Source organism: Mustela lutreola, chromosome 10 (genome assembly GCF_030435805.1).
Source record: "Mustela lutreola isolate mMusLut2 chromosome 10, mMusLut2.pri, whole genome shotgun sequence".
Taxonomy (NCBI): domain Eukaryota; kingdom Metazoa; phylum Chordata; class Mammalia; order Carnivora; family Mustelidae; genus Mustela; species Mustela lutreola.
Window position 1 is genome coordinate 81,412,718 of NC_081299.1, and position 24,659 is coordinate 81,437,376.

The window sequence follows — 24,659 nt, forward strand, 5'->3', positions numbered from 1 at the left end:
CTGTAATTAAAGATACTTTTGATGTTGCCTGATGTGGAGAGTGAGAGAAAAATAGGACAATGCCCTAGGGACAATGTGTTCAAGGAGAAATGTGATAAGAAAAGGGACAGTTTTCATGCTGAGCACAATACAGATTGAGCTTCATTTGATTCATAAACTTTTTATCTTCTGAAGATATATGACTTAGAGGCACCACAAATGAACTTTTATCCTGATGATCAGGGCAAACATCTGGGGGACCCACAGAATTGATCACATTGGTAATGACCCGAGCAAAATAATAGCAGCTACAAACCCTTCAGTTATAACTGACTTAAAACAAAAAACAAAAAACAAGAAAAAACCGGACTCTGCTTGTAATGGCTGCTTTCATTCTATAGTTTGGTTTTGTGTTTGAAAAGAGGGGGAAAAAATGTGCTGAAAGCCTCCGATTACCATAATAGCAATTACCAGAAAACCAATCAAAAGGCAATTGGATTTTTAGGAAAGTGTGACTTATCAATTTATCCAATAGAGTTTTTCATTTCTTTTTTTTTTTTTCTTTTCCAGCTAATTGGATGGTGCTTAAAAAAAAAAAAAAAAGTCATTTCACAAGAACACAGATTTTTACTAACAGAGTAGCCTGAGAAGCCAGACTGAGGCAGATCTCAGTGAGGGAGAGACCATCCCTGTCGTCAGACCCATCCATCCCCCGACCCTTGCCACTTCCCAGACTCACTAATATTCAGCTGCTGCACCTGCAGCGTCGCCAGAAACGGCTGTGAGGAGACCTGTTTCCAACCACAGAGCAGGCGTGGGGTGCGGCACTGCGTTCTGATGAAAAAATAACATCTCTAGGAGTTTTCCAAATTGTATAAAGTTGCTTCAAATGGCAGGAAAAGGATACAAATACATATAATGAGCTGATCTGAGGCATAAATTCGCCCCCTTCGTCGCGTGAAAAAAAAAGTATGTGAAGCCCAAGCCTCTGTCCTTCTCTTGGCTCTTTCCCCAACCCCATCCACCTAAGCTCAAGAACACAACCCATGTGTCTGCCGACTGAATGGCAGCCACCACCCAGGAGCCCCGTGTGTGGTGTATGGGTGCACGTGTGTGTGTATATACGTGTGGGAGTGTATAAATATACTCAGGTTTTGAAACCGTTTTCCTCACATTGGGAGCTCGAGAGGCGTGTGAGTACACATGCACATGCTTGCGCTCTCTCTCTCTCTCTCTCTCTCACACACACACACACACACACCCACACACACACACACAAACACACACGGAAGTTTGGAATGGACAGTGTGGACAAATTCCCACTCTTCATTACAGTATTCACAGGTGTAATTCCTAATAGTGAGTTTTCCCAGAAAGGATGGGTTGTGTACCTGCAAGTTAGCTACATTAAGAGGAAAAAAAGAAAAAGCAGCCTCTGCTCTATTGAAACTTGCTTTTCATTGGAAAGATGCTGAAGGCAGAAGTGTACAATTGCTCGCCTTTCAATATTCCATTTGCAAGAACATCTTTTCATTGATCTCTGTCTATATGTCCTGAAAGTATGTGGTGTTAATTTGTTTTTTGAGATATAGATCACATAGTGTTACCAACACTTAATGCTTCCCATTAAGGTTCTTGTAATGTGGTCTATTTTGACTTCTTTTGCAGCAAACTCATATCTACTATTGTAGACAGAACTCTGTACAAATCCAGTCCAAACCAAACCAAACCAAACAACCCAGTTCCTATGAAGGCCGAAGTTCAAGTACTTCCCATGGCAGTTTATTTCCCAATGGAAATAAGCTTTGTTGTGACGTTTGTGGTTACTTTAGAAGTCACTGAGAGGTAGTTTTACGGACAACTTCATGGTGACAGATTTGCTTCTCATTCTCTGAATGCCAAAGAAAGATGGAATTTTCACACTGATGTGTTTTGCTAAATTTTTAAAAATGTGACCAAGTGTTCAAAATTAAAATGTGACCACCCCATCTAATCAAATACAACAGGTTTTAGTAGATAAAAAGGACTTTTCAAATTCATTTGCAAGTGCTACTGCTTTTGAGTGTTTCCACTGTGCTCTCAGCCCTTGAATGGAGAAATTAACACTGTTGCATAGCACCCTCTTAAAGAACCACCCAAATGTGTGTTGCCCTGTTTCATATTGATGTAGAAATGAAGGATCAGGGATTTTTGGTGGCTCACCCAGAGTCAGGACAGATAACAATGCCAGCCCACTGGCTCAGTATTTATTCAAAATAATTCTGAATGCTTCAGGTAAAAGAAGGTCATGATTTTAAATCTCAGTGGGCTGATAAAACAGGCATTACACTGAGGGTTTATATTATGATTTCCATGGCACAAGGACTTCGTATGCATAAAGTGTTATTTTCTGACATTATGTAGCTTGATTTATTTTTATGGTAAGTCCATTGTAGAGTTTGATACATATTTAAACAAGAAAAAGGAAATTAAATCTTAAAAGATCATTTATATAAGATTAGAGAAGCTATCCTAAATACACACATGTGAATAAAGGAAATGTTAACTAAACTGCATTTCATATCTGAGTCGTATTCTCTTCCTGATCTTTTCTGTCTGAATGAAAAGTTTTTCAATCACTATGCTTTTACTGAGGGAGAAAGGCATTTGGCTCATTCTTTTAAGTAGGTCCTGAAATACTGGTGATGCTAGACTATGTGAGAAATAGTCAATTTGTTTAAAGATATCCAAGGAAGGTCATGATGTTTAAGAGCTTTAGAGGTACCCAAAGGATATGGACACTTTACAAAAACTTTATTTTTTTTCTTTTCGTCAAATTGCGCATGTCTCAGACTTTCAGAGCAAAGATTCACAGAGCAAATGATTCTCTTTTTGATTACCTACACCCCTTGCTATCTCCCACTTTCAGCTACCCTAAGTCCTGCCCTGGCTGGCCTAGAGACTCCTGAAAGCTTGGCACACATTTAATGCATTAGTTCTGGTCCTTCCAAACTGGTTGGGAATCCTAGCTCTATTTGATAAGCAGGACTGATAATCTTCTAGGGTGCAAGCCATAGAGTCTACATGAGAGCCTGCCCCTTGAGAACAAGTACTGCTTGACTCTTTCTGGACCCTTTGTCTACATTTTCCTGAACGATGACGTTTATTTTGTCATCTCAACATTGTGGTCATATGATGGGCCTACCTGGCAATTCTAGGGAAGGAACCAGCAATAGTATGGGAAACTTCCTTCCTGATTTTTTTAATATTTGGGATTTTGACTATATTTGCAGTAAGGAGTTATAGATTGTGGTCATAGAATGGTGGCAGAGAAGTGAGGATAATGAATTTGGAAATAAAATTTTTATTTTTTCTTTCTTTCTTTGCCTTTGCTTTTTAGAGACTGTTTTCAGTGATCAAAAATATTTTTTTTTTCCAGTGAACATTAAAGGTGTATCTCCATGATACCCCCAAACATGTTGACACTTGGAAAATAGTGGTTGAATAAGATGACAAATATTCTAGATGCTTCTGCATCAGTGCAGAGGAGACATGCAGAAAAGAACACATCATACCTCCGCACACATCAGCACAACCTCTCACTTCCTGGGTCTCTAGGGCACCATCACTCTCTTAGGGCCGAAGGGTCACATGTCAAAGTCTTGCTGGACTTTCTTCCATCCTTCCTGTCATCAGCCTATTGATCACTCCTCTCTTTTCTCTCCACCACTACTCAGCCCTTGCCTCATCACCTCCTGGCCTTATGTTCTGGTTTCTCGCCCTTTTCCAGGTCTGCATTCAATACCCCTGCACACACACTGGAGATGGACCTGCATCCCCCATGCTCAATTTGACATTCAAGAATCCCCAACATCTATGTCACTTTTGCCTTGCTGGCCATATCTCCTTGTTGCCCGTCCGTCTGGTCATCTGACTGCCTCCTCATCTTACTTTTTCTTAATACATACTGTTCTCAGTCCTGATTTATTGTCATTCATAATCTTTCCCACCCATAAAGCACTCATACAACCAATATTTATTAAATGCTTAAGACATTTAGGAAGTATGCTGGAAGCTGGGGACATATAGTGAGCCAGACAAATCCAACTTCTAACCCCAAAAAGCCTGTTATCCAGTCTCCTCCCTCTGTTAGTCTCAGTCCTGTTCACACTACTTACCCATCCAAGGTCCTCACTGCCTTCCTTCTCTCCAGCTTACAGAAAAACATTTCTTTGAATTTCCTCAGCATTTACTGTTCTTATCTCATATTTTGACAATTGGTCCATTCAGTCAACAAACTTTTTTTTTAAGGCACTCACTTCTTGCCAGAGACTTTGCTATTTTCCATGGATATATAACATTATAAAATACACAATTTCTTACTTTGAGCCACTTACAATATTTACATAGCTGACAATAGTAACAGATGGTGGCCATATAACAGGGGCGAAGAGTGCATGTCCCTACAGAGCTGGTGCACTGAGAGTCATCTCCACATGGTTATCATTTTAGTACTACCTACGGACACACAGCAGGCAGCAGAGCTAGGACTTAAACCATGTCCACCTTACTACAAAGTTCGACTTCCTCTTCACCATATTTATAGGCAGCCAGGGTCTGTATTATCTCTCTGTAGTCCTCTGAGTGCCTAAAACTTATTGACACTTGGGAAATATTTGTTGAAAAAAAGAATTTAGCATTGTCTTCATAATATCTTGGTCAAAACATCAAATAAGCCCTCTCTATGGGAGCACAGGAGGCGACTGTTCTCCAGAAGGTATAGTGGCCTCTGGGTTACCAAGTGGAGATTTGTTGGGGCAGAAACGTCTTATCTGCTCAATAAAGGGACATGGCAAAGAGACAGTTAGAAAATACCATATTCACTTCCAATTGTAGACCATCTGAGCTGGTGAGATCTTGCTATAAAATGATAATAAATTTAGAGATCCTTCTGGGCTGAGGCTTGCTTAAAAGGGTAGAGTCAAGAGGTGAAACTCAAACAATCTGAGTGTTGAAAAAGCTTTTTTTGGTTGCCTAGGATGTAAAATTTCACAAAGATCATTTTATTCAATAAAACAGATGTATAAAGAGCACCTACTTAAAATACACACACACATACACACACATACTCAATTTGGGGCACAGAGGGTCAAAAAAAGAAAAATAAAATATTCACTAGCATTGCAGAGTAGCATCTATCAACAAAAATGATACTATAAAGTACACTAATGAAAATGTAAAGGCATAGTTGTAAAGTCAGAAATTAATTCCAGCTGAGGAAGTTTGGATGACTTAATACCCAGGGTAGGTTTTAAGTGAGCATAAAATATAGCTAACTACCGATGACTAACATATCTTGAAAAGGTGTGTCAGATAGAGAAAATAGCCAGAACAAAAGCCAGAGCAGTACGGCTCAGGAAAGAAGCAAAGTGCTTTGGAAAACACACCTGCAAAGGTCTTTGAAAGGTCCACCAAGGAAGACATTGCGTCCCAGAACCAAGAAAGGGCATAGTAATCTCTTTGTGGGGCAAGTGAAGGAATCTTCTGAAATTTTAGGGCATGAAACCGAAAAGATGACAGGTGGGATAACCCTGATGAGTGATCACGACAGAGTGTCCATTGTAGTCAGGGGATAGAAAAATGTTGAAACCCCCATATTGGCAAGGTCACAGCATGATGGCCATGCTCCTAGAACGACAGCAGGGTACCAGTTCACCCTAGCTCCTAGCTCACCCTAATGATTATTGTTCTTAGAATTAAAATATTTTTTTAAGGTAACTTATTTTTTCAAGCATTTTTCAAGGTAATTTATAAGGTCCTCTCGGCTTAAACCTTTCCATTATTTTCTACATTTCTTCCTCGCACTCCTAAAACTGTGAAAGAGTTTATTGTATTAGCCCATCTTTTAATTGCATTTTACACTTTCTAAATGATTTGCAACCACTAATAGTGTGTGAGGACTACGTAGTCATCTGGAACCACTGTTTATTTTTAGCATTGCAAAATCAGAGCGCTGAGATATTTTTGCATTGAACCGAAAGGTTTCTATACATGGAAACTTCTTTAGGAAAGCGAGATGTCAGAGTGAAAACCAAGTTTTCTTTCAGATAAAGTTGGGAAGATGACATTATGCCTGGATGTCTTTTCCACTAACCTGCTATTTGACTAGGACATGTTTGGTTGGGTGTTTTTGTTTGTATTGTTCTGTTTTTAGGTTTTGTTTTGTCTTTTATCTGCAGAAGTGACAAGAATTAGTCTTTCTGCTCTCTCTATGGCCTCATGTACCCTAAAATGTATAACTAGCATAAAGACCCTCGAGGTTTGGAATTCAACTTTTCTTCCTAGAGACAATACCACATATGTTTTTCCTTCATATAATATTTGTGAGCTAAGTCTTGTATTACCTATATTGAAAGATGTTTACAAAACATGACAGCACAGCACCTCGTATTTTAAGACAGAGGAATATTCAGGGTATAACTTTGCAACATAAACTTGAATTATAACTCCTTATAATAAAGTGGGAGGCTGTTGAATCAGCCAGACGTGAATTTTTGTCTCTAACCTGTCCCTTACTAAGGTTTTGCAACCATGGAGCATGATATACAATGTCCCTAAATCACAGTTTTTTCATGTATAAAATGGAGGTAATAAATGGGTTGTGCAAAGATCTATTAAGTTAATTGAAATAAAATATGCAAAGTCATAACACAGTGTTTTCATACGTAATAAGCCCTCTAATATTACTTGCTATTCTAATAATTAACTGACAAAGCTATAAAAACAAATTAGGTAGGGTCCCAGCCCTTAAGAAAACAAACCTGGACAGGGAGATGAGGCATGCTAAGAATGTTGTTCTATAGGAAAGAAAAGTGCTTTTGTCATCATAACAGCACAGATAAAAGACTGGGAATTCAGACATGGTATCTGCATGTTTCCTATTTAGTGGGGGTTTTTTTGGTAATTTTATTTTATTTTATTTTTTTCAGTGTTCCAAGATTCATTGTTTATGCTCCACACCCAGTGCTCCATGCAGTACGAGCCCTCCATAACATAATACCCACTACCAGGGTCATCCAACCCCCTCCTGTACCCCTCCAAAACCCTCAGTTTGTTTCTCAGAGTCCACAGTCTCTCATGGTTTGTCTCCCCCTCTGATTTCCCCCAATTCACTTCTCCTCTCTATCTCCCAGTGTCCTCTGTGTTATTCCTTATGCTCCACAAGTAAGTGAAACCATATGATAATTGATTCTCTCTGCTTGATTTATTTCACTCAGCATAATCTCCTCCAGTCCTGTCCATGTTGATACAAAAGTTGGGTATTCATCCTTTCTGTTGGAGGCATAGTACTCCATTGTCTATATGGACCATAGCTTTTTTTATCCATTTGTCCGTTGAAGAGCATCTTGGCTCTTTCACAGTTTGGCGACTGTATCTATTGCTGCTATGAATATTGGGGTACAGATGACCCTTCTTTTCACTATATTTGTATCTTTGGGGTAAAAACCCAGTGGTGCAATTGCAGGGTCATAGGGTAGTTCTATTTTTAATTTCTAGGAATCTCCACACTGTTGTCCAAAGTGGCTCCATCAACTTGCATTCCCACCAACAGTGTATGAGGGTTGCCCTTTATCCACAACCTCTCCAACACTTGTTGTTTACTATCTTGTTGATTTTGGCCATTCTAACTGGTGTAAGGTGGTATCTCAATGTGGCTTTGATTTGAATCTCCCTGATGGCTAATGATGATGAACATTTTTTCACGTGTCTTTCAGCCACTTGTATGTCTTTTTTGGAGCAGTGCCTGTTCATGTCTTCAGCCCATTGTTTGATGTGATTATCTGTGTTTTGAGTGTTGAGTTTGAGGAATTCTTTATAGATCTTGGATATCAGCCCTTTGTCTGTAGTGTCATTTGTGAATATCTTCTCCCATTCCGTGGGTTGCCTCTTTGTTTTGTTGACTGTTTCCTTATCTGTGCAGAAACTTTTGATCTTGATGAAATCCTAAAAGTTCATTTTCGCTTTTATTTCCTTTGCCTTTGGGGACGTGTCTTTAAAGAAGTTACTGTAGCTGATGTCGAAGAGGTTACTGCCTGTGTTCTCCTGGATTTTGATAGATTCCTGCCTCACGTTGAAGTCTTTTATGCATTTCAAGTTTATCTTTGTATATGGTGTAAGAGAATGGTTGAGTTTCATTCTTCCATACATAGCTGTCCAATTTTCCCAGCACCATTTATTGAAGAGACTGTCTTTTTACCACTGTGTATTTTTTCCTGCTTTGTTGAAGATTATTTGACCATAGAGTTGAGGGTCCATATATGGTCCCTCTACTCTGTTCCACTGGTCTATGTGTCTGTTTTTATGCCAGTACTGTGCTGTCTTGGTGATCACAAGCTTTGTAGTAAAGCTTGAAATCAGGCAATGTGATGCCCCCAGTTTTGTTTACCAACATTTCAAGAGCAATTTGGGGTTTCTTTGTACCTTTAGCCAGTGGTTGGATAGCCTGCTTTCAGACAGCTTTATATTGTTTCTGACTTCTTATTCACAATATGCACAGAAAAGGCTTCTCCCCAGAGCATGCTTGAGGGCTGGGTGCAAAAGCAGCTCTTGCCAGTAACTTCTGTGGTGGGGTCATGCTGCTGTAGGAAGGTGGTAGGTAGGGCAAGGGATTCAGAAGATCTCAGATTATATCCTCCCAACCACCACAAGTTCCAAGGACCATTAAAAGAGATAGCTCTTTGGAATAACACTTTGTACCTCTAAGGATCTTTCTTCCCCTCATAAAAATACACTCTCTATTTCCTTGATTCTAACATACAGAAGGCATACCACTGTTTTAAAACAGTTTGTGTGTGTGGCAAAGGGGGAATTGAAGAACCTATTACCTGAAAGTGTATATCCCTTTGTCAAAAACATCCTAATTTTTAAAATGTTAAGATGTATAACATAAATATGCCTCTAAGAATTGAAGAAGCGTCATGTTCTGGAGAAGCCAGTAGGACTCACTATGCCTAAGTACAGAGTAACTCTAAAGTTCCTTCATTCACATATCCAATCATTCAGTAACTGCTCACTGAGCGTTTGCTATGTGCTCTTTAGGATGGTAAAGGAAGTTGGTTAAGACATTGTTTATGCAAACAGGAGCTCTGCTTGTAGACAGGTGTGTGCGATTGCAATGTAGTGAGGTAAGTGTTGATACAGATAGATACAAAGGTCCTGACACCAAGGATGAGGTAGCTAAGTGCCTGGGCCACAGGACCAGGGAGGGGTTTGGGAATCTTTGGGGAGGAAGTGACTACCTGGGTCTGTGTGTCATGCCTTCACACATTCAGAGGGATGCCAAATGGACTAGGAGCACAACGGTGCTGTGGAAGGCAAGTGGGATGCCTCCATTTCCAGCATCTGGCTGGACAATGATCATCTGGATCATTCTGACCCACAGATCTTTTCCCTCGTGTCCAAGACCTCTGTCTGTGATTTCAGCTCTCAACGTTCATCTCAGATTCTTCTTCTCATACACCACCCAGGAATCATAGATTCTTGCTCCAAATCCAGCTCTTCTCCTTAGCTGCTCTTATTCTCTAACTTCATTTCCTATGTCCACAGGTTAAAGCTGCACATTCTTTCTGCCTTGTGCTAAGTGACCCAGGACCGCTCTCCTCTCTTGTGATTGCAGGGGCAATAGAAATTGCAGGGTAGTAGAAAATCTGAAACCCTTCAGTTTGGGAGGATGGGTGGAGAAGGGAGGGGAGGAGAAAATTCTAAGCAAACAGAGGAGCAATGGTGAAGAGTTGCAGGAGTTTATACTTTCCGTGATCTGCAAGAGTGGGAATGGCTTTACCTAACTTGTAAGGCATAGCGAGATGGAAATAAATGAAGGAGAATATATAAATGTGCCCAGGGCATTGATAACATGTAATAAATTTTCAACAAATGTATCTTTTCTTCCTAAGCCTATGCATGGGCAGCTTTTGTCAGAGAAGTTCTGTTGTCTCCAGTAGAAGCCACAGAAGATTCCTGCTAAAGGTTTGTCCAGATCTGGTCTCCAGAATGCTATCAGGATAACTGGACCAATGGTAACTGAAATGATTTTATAAGTATCTGACTCAACTGCCCACTCCTACCTCTCCTAATGAATGCCTAGGCAAAGGTCAATCATGAAGCTTGTTTTGAGTATCTCCTGTTAGGCAGAGAGCTGTTGTATTCTCTGGCTGATCAAATCTTTGGGACTGAGAATTCTTACTAAATAATGTGTGTGTGCCTGTGTCTGTGTATAGGTGCATGTGTGTCAATGTGTGTACATGAGTGTGCACGCATGTGTGCACACATATGTGTGTGTGTAGGTAGAATATTTGGGTAAAAGGAAGCCAGAAAGAAGGAGGAAGACAAGGAATGATGCTGACAACCCTCGGAATATCTGTATGGTGTAAGTCAGTGCTAAATAGAATATATGATATTTGAACATTACTTTTATTTTAAAATTATTTTATATCTATTAAACACATTTTTGCTAGAATGCATTTTGCATAAACTAGAGTATATGTAAGTTCTTATGCTGATGTCTAGTTCATGGACCTAAGAGAAGCACAGCCATGTATGGACTGTAGTGAGGTCAATTCCTGGCCACTAGAATGGATTCAATGGTATTTTACCCAAGGCAGGCAGAAGAAGACATAGTTCAAGGAATGAGCTCATGCTGTATTCAGGAGGGGAAGCAAAGGTTAATAATATCAAGGAACAAGTATTAGGTGTCAGATTCAATGGCATTCATGAAACAGTAAAGAATGGACAAAAGGCAAGAAGCCAAGAGCTGAGGACACAATAGACACTTTGGAAACTAGTCATCAGGTATGGTTTTATTATTTCAAGAAAGTGTTGGACACCTAGCAAAGCATATAGTTCTTAATTAACTAGAGTTTTAGAATGTTTTCCCTGGGATTTTGGAAATGGCACAAGTACTTTGCTTGAATATAAATGACCTTGATTTATTTTGAATCAAAGAATAATTGAATCATAGATCTCCAGGGTCTGGAGAAGGGGCATTTGAATTCAATTAACAGAACTACTGCTGATGTTCAATCCATTCTTGAGCATCCAAACAATTGACTAATTTGTACAACAGGAAACTTGCTCCTTCTTGAAATAAACTCTTGTACTTTCCTGTGATTCTGAGGGAATGTGAGACTATCCCATCTCACATTTCATTTAATTCCAATGACTTCATGTTTCCGTCCATTTATCCTAGATTTCCTCTATAAATCATGAGAACAAATCTTACTATCTTGTACGGAAACTATGTAATACATTATATGTCAGATAACTTCATTATGTTTACTTTATCAACATATTTCAAGTCGAGCTTCGGGGATGAGATGGGGGGAAATTTGGTGAAAGCTTAAAGATTATTCACCTATCACAACATGTGCAATATGCCTATAATAAAATGAAGGACACTGACTAATTATAAAATTAGTCTCATTAGTTCAGCAGAATTCTATATACGTAGGACAAATTCACATGGGAAATGACAGCTATCTCTTTGATGAAACTATCATGAAAGATCTTGAATCAAAATAAACTATCATTTCTGAGCCACCGAATTCAGAGAATTTCCAAGTTGAGTTGATTTCTTTGGGTTATAGATTCCATAAGGCCAGATTTACAATTGCCCTGCCCTAAATTGGGAAGTTGCTAATTATAACTGGATTGACAGGGTATGTCCATTCGAATGCCTTCATCTACAAAATCTCTGTGACGGGCTAGGCGCCTTTCCTAAATAATTCCTGATGCAGAGGGTATGTATTAAAAACAGCTTGTCAAATTGACTAAGAGGGAAACTTGATGTTGCCCAGTCCATCTCCCTACACAGACACATTTTGACACAGTGTATTTGAGTGCTAATAATGACATTAGAAGATGTTGGAAAGAGATCTAATTCAGCATGCAGAAGTGACTTTGCTGTCATCTCCTATTTTCTGCGCAATTGACAGCAGATACTTGGGGCTGAATTTTTATTTCAGGTCAAATTTCCAAGGCATGAGGCTGTCTGTTAGAAACAGATAAGACCAAAACCAATACGAAAGCACTTGTTGGAAGTGTCAGTGGTGCTGAGAATTTGAAAGGGATGCTTCAGTTTTCTGTTTAGGACATGACACAACAACATATGTTTTAGCATCAGGAAAAACCAACCAGCAGCTCCCTGTCATTTTTCCATGGTTCCTACTGGGAAGATTTCAGAAGAGAAGTCTGATTTCTTTGGGAGATGAGATGATTTAAAAAAAAAAAAAAAAACAGAGCCTCTTTTGCCATTTTATTTTTTCCTTGCCAATATTTCCCAGAATATCTCAAGGAAACCCAACTGACCAGTATTTTTTTTTTTTTAACACAAAGACCAAGAAGCCATACTTTTTCAGACTTCTATAATTAAACAATAGTGTTTGCATAACTGAATTTGATGAGAAAAGTGTTGGAAATCAATGAAGCTGAAGGTTTATAAGGTCATTCAGATGTGCTGACTCACCAAATGAGAAGGGAAAATGCAGGTGTGTTTTAAAAGTTACTTTGTACACGTTCTGGATCAGTCTGTGCCTAATTCATGGTCCTCTGTCTGGCAAACATAACTCCAGCTTCCCTCAGCTTGACAAAGCTAAGTTAACAAGCACCCAGCCAAGCTGGGGCTAATGCACCCTATTTTATTGCTAAGAGAAATTTTATGGCCTGTACAACATTTGTCACTTTAAGTTTAGATTCAACTACTTCTAAAAAAGTCAAGGGTTTCTTTTATCTTTGGACCAGAAACTTCAGCATCAAAGTCAACTTCTGAACACATTCACCATCTTAAACTGACAAAATTCTCTCTTTTCTGAACAGAATTCCCAGTACTCAAGAGCATCTTGTATTTCTTATACCCCGAATGAGATTGCAAGTGCATGCTTCTCTTTTCCCTTTTTGTGCCTGCTTTACTTCTATTAGTAGTACTACTTAAACATTTCCTGTGGCATTGAATTAAAATTTGTCATTTTATTTTTCTCCTCGAAAAAGAGTGATTTAAAACCTAACCATGCACATAAAGATATGATTTGATGTAGAGCCCTCAACAATTTGTCATCATAGATGGTTCATTCTTTGAAATAGAAGCCTTGGGGAACCCTAAATTCCAAACCTGAAACTACCTAACAGGAGACCCGATTTGCAATTCGTAGCAAAAGTGAACCCTCCCGGACTCATTAATCTCAGGAGACTCATGTCTCATATTGTTCCCATTTCCCAGCAGCTTTGCCTCGGGGACAAGCACTTGCCTTCTTTTTGCATTTTTTCTGTGTAGTTGGATTTCTTCGCAATACTCTACATAAACAATAGATTTTACAACATCATTGCCACAAGGTCTTTCTATGAACAGATCTCTTCCTCGAGTCTGTGAAATTGTCATTGCTTTGATCTGTATTCATGCAACTTGTATAAGCTAAAATCATAAAGCTATGGTCCTTTTTACTTTTAAATAGCAAACATTTCCTACAACTGAATGTTGTCTTTCAAAAATGATCTCTTTAGGAGGTTACGGACCATTCCAGGAAATCTGCCATTGTTCAAACTTTTCCAGAACGTCTCTATTTGAATTTCCTTTGGAGCCAGTGTATAATTTCTAAGAAAATACTTCACTTTAAATGATCCACTCATAATTTATGGTTTTTTTTTAAGCATTGTTTGCCAATAACACTATTATCTTTTCTTATTAATTATATGGTTACAAGAATTGACTGCACCATTGACTGACCATTTCAAAACAATAAAACCTGCCGCCAGAGGCATTGTAACCATATTGTGGGAGACAGTTAAAAGAATGAATCCCTGTCTCTAAACACAGTTCTGAAAAAGGAGATCCCAAATTATTTTGATCTATGATATCATCAGTGAAATAAGTGAATTACCACTCATGATCCTTTGTGGGTTTAAAATTCTGTAAGTTATTTAGGTAAACTTTGCATCTTCATTCAATAATATAACAACACTTTATTTTCAATGTAACATTTTTTCCTTTGTTAATCATTTTTATGTTTCACCTGACAGTGAACACTCAGAGCAGTTAGGGCCTTAACAGATGACCTAGTTTTTTCAGTTCTGTTGCAAATGTTTTCCACGAACCAGTTATTCCCCACGTAGGGCCAGATGAAAGCACACATGCACATGTGTTCACATGTGTGCATGAATATACAAAACATCCTTTCATCAGTAAATTCTTTAATGGGCTTTTAAGCCAATTTCTATATATTCACATGGCTGACACCTTGTGGCTTCCATTTAACGTGATTCTTTCCCGTAGCTCCCTCATCACTAAATTGTGGGAGGCCACCTGTATGCTTGCACAGAAAGCAGAAAATCCACGAGGGGATGTTTATCATTGGAGAATTTCTTTTGTTCCAGGAGCTTGGTGTAAGCATTTGCAGAACGATTCCCTATTCTTTAAGTCATTCCATGGGGCCCTTGAAAACATCATAACTTGAAGACAGGACAAGATACTCTTTCCTTGAAGAAGAGCAGGATGGAATACCCTTCATCATGTGAGGCAATGGTTTACAAAGCATTCTCCAAATTGTTCTAATAATGTTCCAGCTGCTGCATGGAGTATAACATGACCGTCTTCCATTTTTTTTCCTCCAGGGCCTGGTGAGGGAGAGGGGCAGGTTAATTATCCATTCTAGTATGACTGTTTCTCCAGGCAACAAGGAGGAGCAAACAGTGTGTATAGATTATCTGAGGGCATTGCCAAGTCATCTTCTTGCTAAAACTGTTTGAAAATCTCTGGATGTCTTAAACACTGCTGAGCCAGGGATTAAGTCAGGAGGGATTTCTGTGTCTCAGATTCAGTACTTGTAGGCACAGAACGGATAAGCCTAGCAAGAAGAGAAGTGTAGCCATGTAGAGAGAGGTCAAATATCCCTGGATGAAGCCCTTCTCTACCACACACTGTTGGTTGTTACTAAGAAATTCCTCTGTATTGAGTAGAGGATCTGTTACCTTTACTCCAATATTAAATCTGTGGGAAAATCCGACTTAGTTCAAGAAACTCTACTGTCCATGGAGACACTGTGAAAGCGTAAACCTTAAACAACTGATGCCATTTGTGATTTTTAACCAACTAGGGTGGTTTCTTTCAAAAGTTAATATTTATCTTGCCATAATATTTACCTTCACACAGAAAGTGCTATTTTCCCATGACTGCAATGAAGAATTGTGGTAAGATAAACTCACCTCTATAAGATAAATGTCAGATATTTAATGAAAATCACTGGATGAGCATCTCAGGTTTACTTAGAATTTGCTAAGGTTCTGGACTTCCAGTAAAATTTAGCTCAAAAAATTTTCCAAATACAAATCTTTGTGATCAGAACCAGGGGTTGCATGAAATGAGTTCTGAGAAGACATGGGCATTACCAAATGGGCGGCTGGTCTGGGAATGCAGAGATGTGAATTCTCTTTACTCTTCAGATACTGATGGGTTGAGAGATTCTCTTAGCCTTGGTTTCATCTGTAAAATGAGTGGATTTAACCAGGTGATCTCCAAGATCCTGTCCTATTCTAAGATTCTGTGATTCTATGTTAATATATGTTCATTATCCATCTTAAAATTCATACTCCAGTATTTCAGGTATCAGACATTGGAAATGGTTTTAAAGATAAAAGAGATGTGAGGTGTGTCATCTATTGGCAAGAAACCACATCTTTGACAGAAAGGGATAGATGTGTGAAGAGTCACTTATAGTCTACTTTTTAGTCGACTTAGGTATTTTCCCAGAAGAAATTGAGAAGAGATGGAGTCCTTGGTTGGTGCTGGATAACCTGATATAGGATTACAAATATTTAGGGCTGTTTTCCATAAAGAGCTCTGGTGGCCCTCTTGTGACTCTCTCAGAAGAGATTAAAGTCCCAGAGTGGAGTGAAGAGCCTCTCACCTCAGCTGGAAGGAGGACTACTCCATTTTCACCCGTTTAATGTCGTCTGGCTTTCCTTGTCGAATCTGATTTGAAGGTAAGAGTCTGCTTCTCTAAAAAGTTTGAGAGCCTTTGGTCTAGTCCATCCAATTTCTCATGGTATTAAATACACCTTCACTAGCCTCTCACCTTCCCCTTCATCAAGGTCTTTCCTCCCTTCCTTGCAAACCTCCCTTAAGGCATGCTTCTTGTGGAACTGCCACGGACTGAACTGTGTTCTCCCACAATCCACATGTTGAAGCCCAATGCTCGCTTACCCAATGTCACTGAATGTGGAGATAGAGTTTTTAGGAGGTAAGTAAGATGAAATGAAATCGTAAGCATAAGGCCCTGATTCAATAGGATGAGTGCCCTGATTAGGAGCGATACCAGAGAGCTTCTCTCTTTCCGCAGGAGTACACACTTCAAAGGGCTACATGGGGACATAGCACGAGGCAGCTGTCGACAAGGCAGGAAAAGTGTTCTCACCAGAAATGGAACCACCTAGATCTTGAACTTCTAGCCTCCAGAACTGTGAGAAAATAAACTTTTGTGGCTTAAGCTCCACCCCCCCCCCCAATCTATAGTATTTTGTGACAGCAGCCCATGCCAACGAAGACAGAATGCTAACCTCTGCCACTTGAGGGACAGAAGTTTCTCTTTAAATCACTTCCTAGGCATAGGTTTTTCCCTAGAGCAATGAGTTCAATATGAGGAACTGAAATGAAAACGAAATGCGTTGTATAACTAACTTTGAACCACCACTGCTGTGGGTGTGTGTGCCCGTCTTGCTGGCGTGCCCAAGGTTGAGTTAGGAGGTAGCTGTGGAATATGAACTCTGTAGATGTACAAAAACTATGTACACGCACAAAAACTATGATGCGTGTACTCTGTGCACATTAGCTCCTCTAGGAACTTAAGCTCCGGAGAGCAGTCTTGTGCACTCATCAGCACATTATGGGAATGTAAGAAAAAAAAAAAAATCAGAAATAACAAAATCACTAAGAGGTAGGTAGCCAAATGTTATTATTATCATTTTATAGAGGAATAGCCAAAAGGTCAAGTAGCTTGTTCAAAGTGACACAGAATAAGAGAGTCGAGCCCCGGAATTATTAACTTCTGTTTTCTAATCTAGTGAACCTGAGGTTATAGAATCCGACTAGGAAGGTCAAAGCTATCAGTTTTATGTCACGCGGTAGTTATGAGGTGCTACACGCATCGCTCCTGTTCTTTTGTCCCCTCACTGGGGAGCTGCTTGATGACTGCAGCTGCAGCAACTTCCCCCACTCTGGGAAACCTGAACCTGAAGCCAGACACTGTATGAAAAGTCAGTACCTCTGACTGACTGTGGATTTCAACTCTCTAGTTCTCGAGGCCATTCAATAGTGGCATCTAATCAGAATCCCTTTTGCTCAATCTGTGTTTCCTTTGTGGGGAAAAGGCCTGGTGATCTCTTGAGAAGAGTCCAGGGGCTTCTGGTGGTGAGCGCCGGCGAAACCTGTTCCAAGACTAAATATCGGAAGCAGTCAGCCTGGCCACTGAAGGCAGAACTGGTTCCCCACGCTCTGCCGCCAGCCCTCAGCTTCTGAAATACTGTGTTCTTGGTTAGGTCTCCATTTGATAAAAGAGACTTGATGAAAGGATGCTTCCTGAAAAGGCTTTGTAATAATTAATCAGTCATCACCTTCTTTTGCCTCCCCAAGGTTTTGGCACTGTTGATCAGGCCTTCCTGCAAATTCTCACTCTCTCTCTCTCTCTCTCCCCCTTTTTGGCTCAGGGACAATAGGCTGACTTCTACAATAGCCACTCCTGTCCTTTGTTCACTTCTGTTTGACACTCTTCCTCCCCAGATGTGGAGGGGATTCTTCAAATTCAGGGCTCTGTGAAAATTACCAGCTGCTACTGAGGACAACAGGACTCACCTCCTGAAATCAAAACTTCATGCCATGCTGCTATCAAGTTAAATCAGGCAGAATCCATACAACAAAATGCAAAGGGTGCGTTGTAGAGTTCTGGTTTCAACTTTCAGTTCCTTCTCAGTGGGAATCTGTGAAGAAACTATCTTTTGTGACTAAGGGAATAAGTGGTGTTTGTTCTGATTCTGTTTGTGATTATTATTTTAGATTTTGAGGATCCTTTTGTATGTACCTGTATATATGTTGCTGAATTTGTTACCTCTTTGTGTCAGTGTCTTTATTACTATTTCTGGATTAATCTCAGATTCTACGTGAGGTGACTGTTAAGAGTTAATTAGAGGGGCGCCTAGGTGGCTCGGTGGGTTAAAGCCTCTGCCTTCAGCTCAGGTCATGATCTCAGGGTCCTGGGATCGAGTCCTGCATCGGGCTCTCTGCTTGGCAGGGAGCCTGCTTCCTCCTCTCTCTCTGCCTGCCTCTCTGCCTACTGCTGATCTGTCTCTGTCAAAGGAATAAATAAAATCTTTAAAAAAAAAAAAGAGTTAATTAGAGAACTCAATCTATTTCTGTTGTTTTCCAACATCAATTCTGATACCAACGGGAAGTCCTACCGTTCAATTAACTCTGACGCTAACCACCTGAGTGAAGTTAGCGCAGACCCCACAGGTCAAGGGGCTCAGTATCAAAAGACTGCCCTCATTCTGCTGCCATCTGTAAGTCCCAGCTGTTCCCAATACTTCTATGCACCCATACTTCTGTGCAGTCAACTACAAATTTGGGGGTTCCCATAGTCTTCTCTCAGGTTTGGAAATTCACTGGAATGACTCATAGAACTCGGGAGACTGCTATACTTATAAATTACTGTGTTATTAGAAAGGATACAACTCAGGACTAGCCAAATGCAAGAGATGCATAGGTCAAAGAATAGAGGGGGGTTGCTCTGAGCTTCTGTGCCTTCTCATGGCGTGCATCCTCTCTTAGCACATCAGTGTGTCCTCTAACCCAGAAACTCCCCAAGCTCATTGTTCAAGAGCTTCTATGGCGGTTTTATTACTGAGACAAGATTGATTAAATCATTGGCCACTGGTAAGTGAATCTAGTCTCCAGCCCCTCCCTTCCCCAGAGGCTATCTGGGGGCCTCACTGAAGAGCACCTCATTGGCATAACAAAGACATTCTTGTCCTTCAGAAAATTCTAAGGGGTTTGGAAGTTCTTATGCAGGAATGGTACCATTGTACCCATTGTAGACCAAATATGTATTTTATTATATTACACTATTGTTTTTCTTCCCTCTTATATGCTCAGGACACTGAGAGTTCATTATTCCAATCAACTGAGTTTTTTAGTGAGGTAAGCAGAATTCTGAGATGACCCCCAATGTTCCTGCTCCCTGGTGTACTCCTTTTGTGTATGCACCTCCCTGAATGTGGACAGGACCTGGGAACAGGATGGGATTTCATTCCTGTGATGAGGTTATGTTATAGGGCAGAGGTGAAGGGATTTTGCAGTTGTAAATGAGGTCCTTCAGTTAACTTTGAGTTAATTAAAGGGAGATTATCCTGAGTGGGCCTGACAGAACCAGGTATGCCCTTAAAAGAGGGTATAGAGGCTAGAGACCCCTCCTATTAGACTTGAAGAGGCAAGCTGACAAATGTTACAGCTGCAAGTCAATAAACTCTGCCAATGACCACATGAGCCTCAGAGAGAATCCCGGCAGCCCCAGCTGACAATACACCAGGCTGAGACTCAAGTTCTTTAAGTTAATACCACACTTTTAGTATCTTGCTTTTAGTGTCTTGACTTCCAATCATGTCTTAACCATATCAGGATCTCTAATCTGTTGACCTTATGGCTTTTTAAGGAAGACTTGTTATAAGAAATAATGGTGATTCAGACTGGGGTGGAAGAAGTGAAAGAGGCGTGGTCACATTCAGGGTGCATGTGGATGGAGGACCAAAGCATTTCCTGATGTTGAGTAGGAAGAACAAAGTAAAGTCAAGGTTTCAGGACTAAGAGATCTGAAAGACAGAGTTGCCAGCAACTGGATTAAGAAAAACTATGCTTGGAGCAGGTTAGGGGACAGGAGGACGGTTAGCGGTTAGTGTTTACCTGTGGATATATTGAATCTGAGTTGCCTAATGACATCTGAGTTGAGTTGTTAGTTGGGTACACGGGTCTGGAAATCAAGAGAGCTTTGGGCTAGAAGACATACTTCTGAAACTTGATGGCTAGGAAACTTCACTTAAAGCTGGATGAAATCACCAGGGCAATGAATAAAAAGAGTAAAAGAGGTCAGAGTCTGCACCCTGGGACAGTGCAATATTTAAGAAGTCAAGGAGGAGAGGAAGGAAACAGAAGTGACGACTAGTGGGGTAGGAGGAAAACCAAAGAGACCCTGATTTCCCACAAGCCAGGTGAAGACATTGTGGGGAGGAAGGAGTGGCCATCTCTTTTAAGTGTTCCTCAGCAGGTCCAGTAAATATGAACCAGAATTAACCACTTGATGCAAGAACATGGATAGCATTGGTGACCATTACAAAAACAATTTTGGTGGCCAATTGGAAAGACTTAAACAGAAAGGAGGAAAGAATTAGAGAAAAGGACACACAGTCGTCCCAAGGAACTTTGCTTATGGAGCAGGAACTATTAGGGGAAGTGGAGTAAAGAAAGGTTTTTTTTTTTTTTTTTCCTTTTAATATGGAAAAAACTGGCCTCTTTGTAGGCTGATAGAAATAATCCTGTTGAGAAGAAAGTAGGATGGTGTAGGAGATCACAGGAAGAATTAACAGCAGCATTGTTTTTGGGTTGTGAAGGTGGATGGAATGTCATACATGAATGGCTTAAGTCAGGAACATGGGAGTTCATTAAGGCAGAAAGACAGATTCTGGTAGATGGGGAAATGTGGGACTCTGCAGAGCCTCCTTTCTCACTGCGTTTATTTTTTAGTAAATTAAAAAGCAGGAGTCAACAGTCAAGAATGAGGATAGTGAAGGACACATTGGGGTTTCCAGATGAAAGAGGAAGTGTGAAATAGTCTTCTAGAAGAGTGCATGAGTGTATGCACTAAGGCTATGTAAGATGATTGAGGCATAGGCTTTTTAAAATATAATCTGTTGTGTGATAAGGTCTATATCCTGATATATAATATAATCATTTATAACAATGTGATTGCCTAGCAGCATTAAGCAGCCACTTGAAACTCATACATTAGTAGTGAGACTGGTCGAGGTTGTTGCGTGTTTTGTTCCAGTCACATTCCGTGGCATGAGTACAGGGGCAGAGTGGGTGGTGCCGTTTTGTTAGGGGAGCATATCAAAGCAAGAAGGGAGAAGCAAAGGAGTAGAGGCAATTTACAAGGGGGTGGTTGGCAAGGGAGTTTAAAGTCAATAAGGAGGGAAGTGAAGACATTAAGAGGTGAAAGTCATTGAAAGGTTATAAGAACATCACCATTAGAGGTTGAAATGGAGTAAAAAACTTTGGGTTGGGATACTAAAAGGAAGGAACTAGAAACATTGGAGATGGTCAGCAGAATGAGGAGCATGAAACGGGGCTAATGGGAAGCTTTCACTGTTGGTGATGACAGGGTCTAAAGTGTGACCGTAGGGATGGGGAGAGTTAGTGGGGAGTACCAGGTGAGTGGAGGAGAGAAACCTGAAGCACTAAAAGGGCAAGTTGTTACAGGGATCATTTACGTAATCACCCAGGAGAAAGGCGGGTAAGTACAAGAGTGAGTGACTATGAACCTGGAAAAAGAAATGAGGGAACGTGACATGTGGGTGTGTGTGGTGGGGCTGGGGGAGTTTTCACTGGATGACAGCAATAACGAAGGGTAGGTGACAGTCTGCTGAGGTTCAAATCTGAGGGTTTTTCTCAGAAGGAGAGGGAATGGTCTGAGAGCATCAGGGAGGAACAAAGAGATCATTTATGATCAGTGGGACAAGAGCTGTGTGAGAAAACCACTGACACAATTTGAGAGGGAGGCAGGGGAAGCAGTGTTCCTGTTCCACCAAGGGTTGGGCAGGGGAGACAGATTCCAGTAGAGCAAGAATATGAAAGGAATGCCAGAGAATAACTTCTGATTACTAACTGGGCTTCCTAGTGACCTTCCTTATAGTATCCAGGGAGAAAAGTCAGCACAACCTATGCATTTAGAAAGCTATCATCCCCCCAAATTATTTCTTTCAACTGCTATTTTGTTTGTATCCATAATACTAGCTGCAAGAGAATATTTATCCTTGGGACATTTTCTTCTTACACATTCCAGCTGAAATGGGCCATGGAAATGATGTTTATGTAGCTAAGATTTTGACTGTGCAAATGATCTTTAACTACTTAATTGGCTTTGATAGATCAAAAGTAGGGAAAGCAATCTGCATGCTGGGCTGTGACTTTATAGGCTTATATATTTGGGAGGTGTTAGTAGGGTAGAAAACTAAAGCTTGTAGATTACTTATTATTATCAAGGTAAGAAACAGAAATTGTGGAGCAATGGGTCTTATAAACCTAGGGGTTTCCTTAGTAGTTGAAGGTAGTTTAAAAACACAAACAAAAGGAAAGACTAGCCTTGTAAATTGTATTTGTTTATTTTGTTAATTTCCTTGTGTAACAAAATGCCTTTCATTTGGTCGGTCAGTACTTAAAGTTTTAGCTTTCTTCCAATTGATATGCCAAAGGCAATAAATTATGCACAGTGCTGCTAAAAACAAGCCAGTTTGGGGGGTAGGGGTGGGAAGGAAACAGTAATTACCAAAGACCAGAATTACAGTCAACATTAAAACAGATGATGTTGGCCCACAGCTCTTCCCCTGCCTCTGTTACTACCACAGTGGCAATTGGTATTTATAAGCTGTAGAACATGCCCCCAAATTATTGGCTTTAATGTGCCAAGAACCGTGAAGAAAGTAAAATGCTCGAATAAACCATACTCCTCCCTCGCCCTTTCTCATCCTCTATAGTCCAGGGTTCTGATTGTCCTACGCCTGGTTTCTGTCTTCCTACTCCAGCGTCCACACGTCCTCCATCTCTCCTCTGTCCTTTAACTAGAACAAGCCCAACTCTTTTTTCCAAATTCCATGAGATTGTAATTTCCCTAAAGCTCTTTCTTCCTATTTAAGGATTTGTTTTGTTTGAGAGGTTCTAAATGGGGACTGTGAAAGTGAAGTTGAGGTCAATTGTAAGATGGAAATTAGATAGACTGATGTGAAGCACTAAATACCCTAAACTTGACCCACTGATGATTTTGCAGTCGGACTTCCTGGTGCCCCTGGGTAGAAGGTGGCCAATAATACCTGTCACATTCAGCATTTACATAGGTAAAGTCAGCTGTGGTGGTCTGTACTTCCTCTTAACTCTGTACTTTTATAGGCTCCACTGTGATTAGAGTATAGTTGGGTGTTAGAGATGAGGTTTCTTTGACTTTCAGCTCTTACTAAATGGGTATATAAACTTTTTTAGCTCATCTTGTTCTACCAGGTATAAGCGCATATGGGTATAAATGGTATTCTTGTCTCCAAAGACTTAAGAGAATTTGTATCCACTTGGAAATATTTATAGCGAAATACTATGATGCCAGTAGCCCACAAAAAGAATACAGCAGTCCCCATGAAGAGAAGTACCAAATTCTCCCTCCTCCCATTCTCCACTTTCTCTTTCTTGCATTGGTAAGGAAATTGAAATAGTATTATGCTGGGAGGGAAGGATCTTTGCTTTTCTGTAGCTCAACAAAGTTTCCTTTTGTAAGCAGGGCTCAAAATGTTATCCTGTTTGCCCTAATGGTTTCAGTGGAAATGTGAGGTAGTAAAAGATTCTTGAACCATTTTGGTCTCCATTCAACAAACAAGTTTGGGTATGTTCATTACATTATCCTGACATCATAGGGAAATTACAGTAGCAAATGTAGAAGTTATGGTAAAACATTATAGGCTAATGCAAATTTTAGTTGTCTTGAGATTGAACAACAATAATAACCATACACCAAAACTACTTTTTAAGATTAGCTGCAAGAGCTCACTTTCAGAAAAAGACTAACACGAAGTTTTTAAATATAAAAATCACAGACTACCTAATCTCTGCAAGGTTCTGAAACCCAACTTGGGGGACCTTTTGATGAAAAACCTCAAATAAATAGAATGCTCAGAGAATAAGGGTATTCCACTCAATTAAACTGGAATGAGTACTGACTCATTACCATTTCACACATACAATAGTTAACCCTCTTTCCTTAGTGACTTTAGTGTCTACAACACAATCTTTTTTTTTTTTTTTTAAGATTTTATTTATTCACTTGACAGAGACCACAAGTAGGCAGAGAGGCAGGCAGAGAGAGAGGAGGAAACAGGCTCCCCGCTGAGAGAGAGCCCAACACGGGGCTTGATCCCAGGAGCCCAAGATCATGACCTGAGCCGAAGGCAGAGGCTCATCCCACTGAACCACCCAGGCACCCCTACAACAGAATCTTTACTTGATGATTAATTGTAGCTGAGATCTCAAAGTCATCAGGCTGAACATCATTCTTCACTGGGAATGTAGTTCTTCACTATAGAGGTGTAGTTTCTAAGCCTTCCAAAGAGCATTTATATCTTCTACGTCACGTGATTGTCACTGAGGTTAGGACAGCTCTTTAGAATCCAAGAGTAGATATAAAATCCATAGGAAATTGTACTGAATATGGCTCCCTCTCTAGCTTCCTTTCTTCCATCCCTCTCTTTTTAAAAACCATTGGTATCAACTTATTTTCTCATCATATACCGCAAGCACATGAGCATCGACAGCTGCTTACAATTACTCCAGCTTTTGGTGTACATGTCTGTAATGATTTTCA

At 40.1% G+C, this 24,659-nt stretch overlaps 2 long non-coding RNA genes across 7 annotated transcripts in view; both read left to right on the forward strand.

Annotated features, from left to right (window-relative positions):
* Positions 1 to 16,934, forward strand: part of LOC131809435 (uncharacterized) — a 184,235-nt gene extending 167,301 nt beyond the window's left edge. For 2 of the 4 annotated variants that reach the window (XR_009345171.1, XR_009345170.1), the window contains exon 10: positions 550 to 2,506. This is a non-coding gene — a long non-coding RNA (uncharacterized LOC131809435). Of the gene's footprint in view, positions 1 to 549; positions 2,507 to 9,911; positions 10,035 to 14,379; positions 15,166 to 15,739 lie in introns of those variants that run through there. The other 2 variants (XR_009345172.1, XR_009345173.1) reach the window with 2 other exon arrangements.
* An 88-nt stretch (positions 16,935 to 17,022) lies between these two features.
* The window catches only part of LOC131809436 (uncharacterized), a 40,045-nt gene continuing 32,408 nt past the window's right edge, over positions 17,023 to 24,659 (forward strand). For all 3 annotated transcript variants that reach the window (XR_009345174.1, XR_009345176.1, XR_009345175.1), the window contains exon 1: positions 17,023 to 17,923. This is a non-coding gene — a long non-coding RNA (uncharacterized LOC131809436). The remainder of the gene's footprint in view (positions 17,924 to 24,659) is intronic.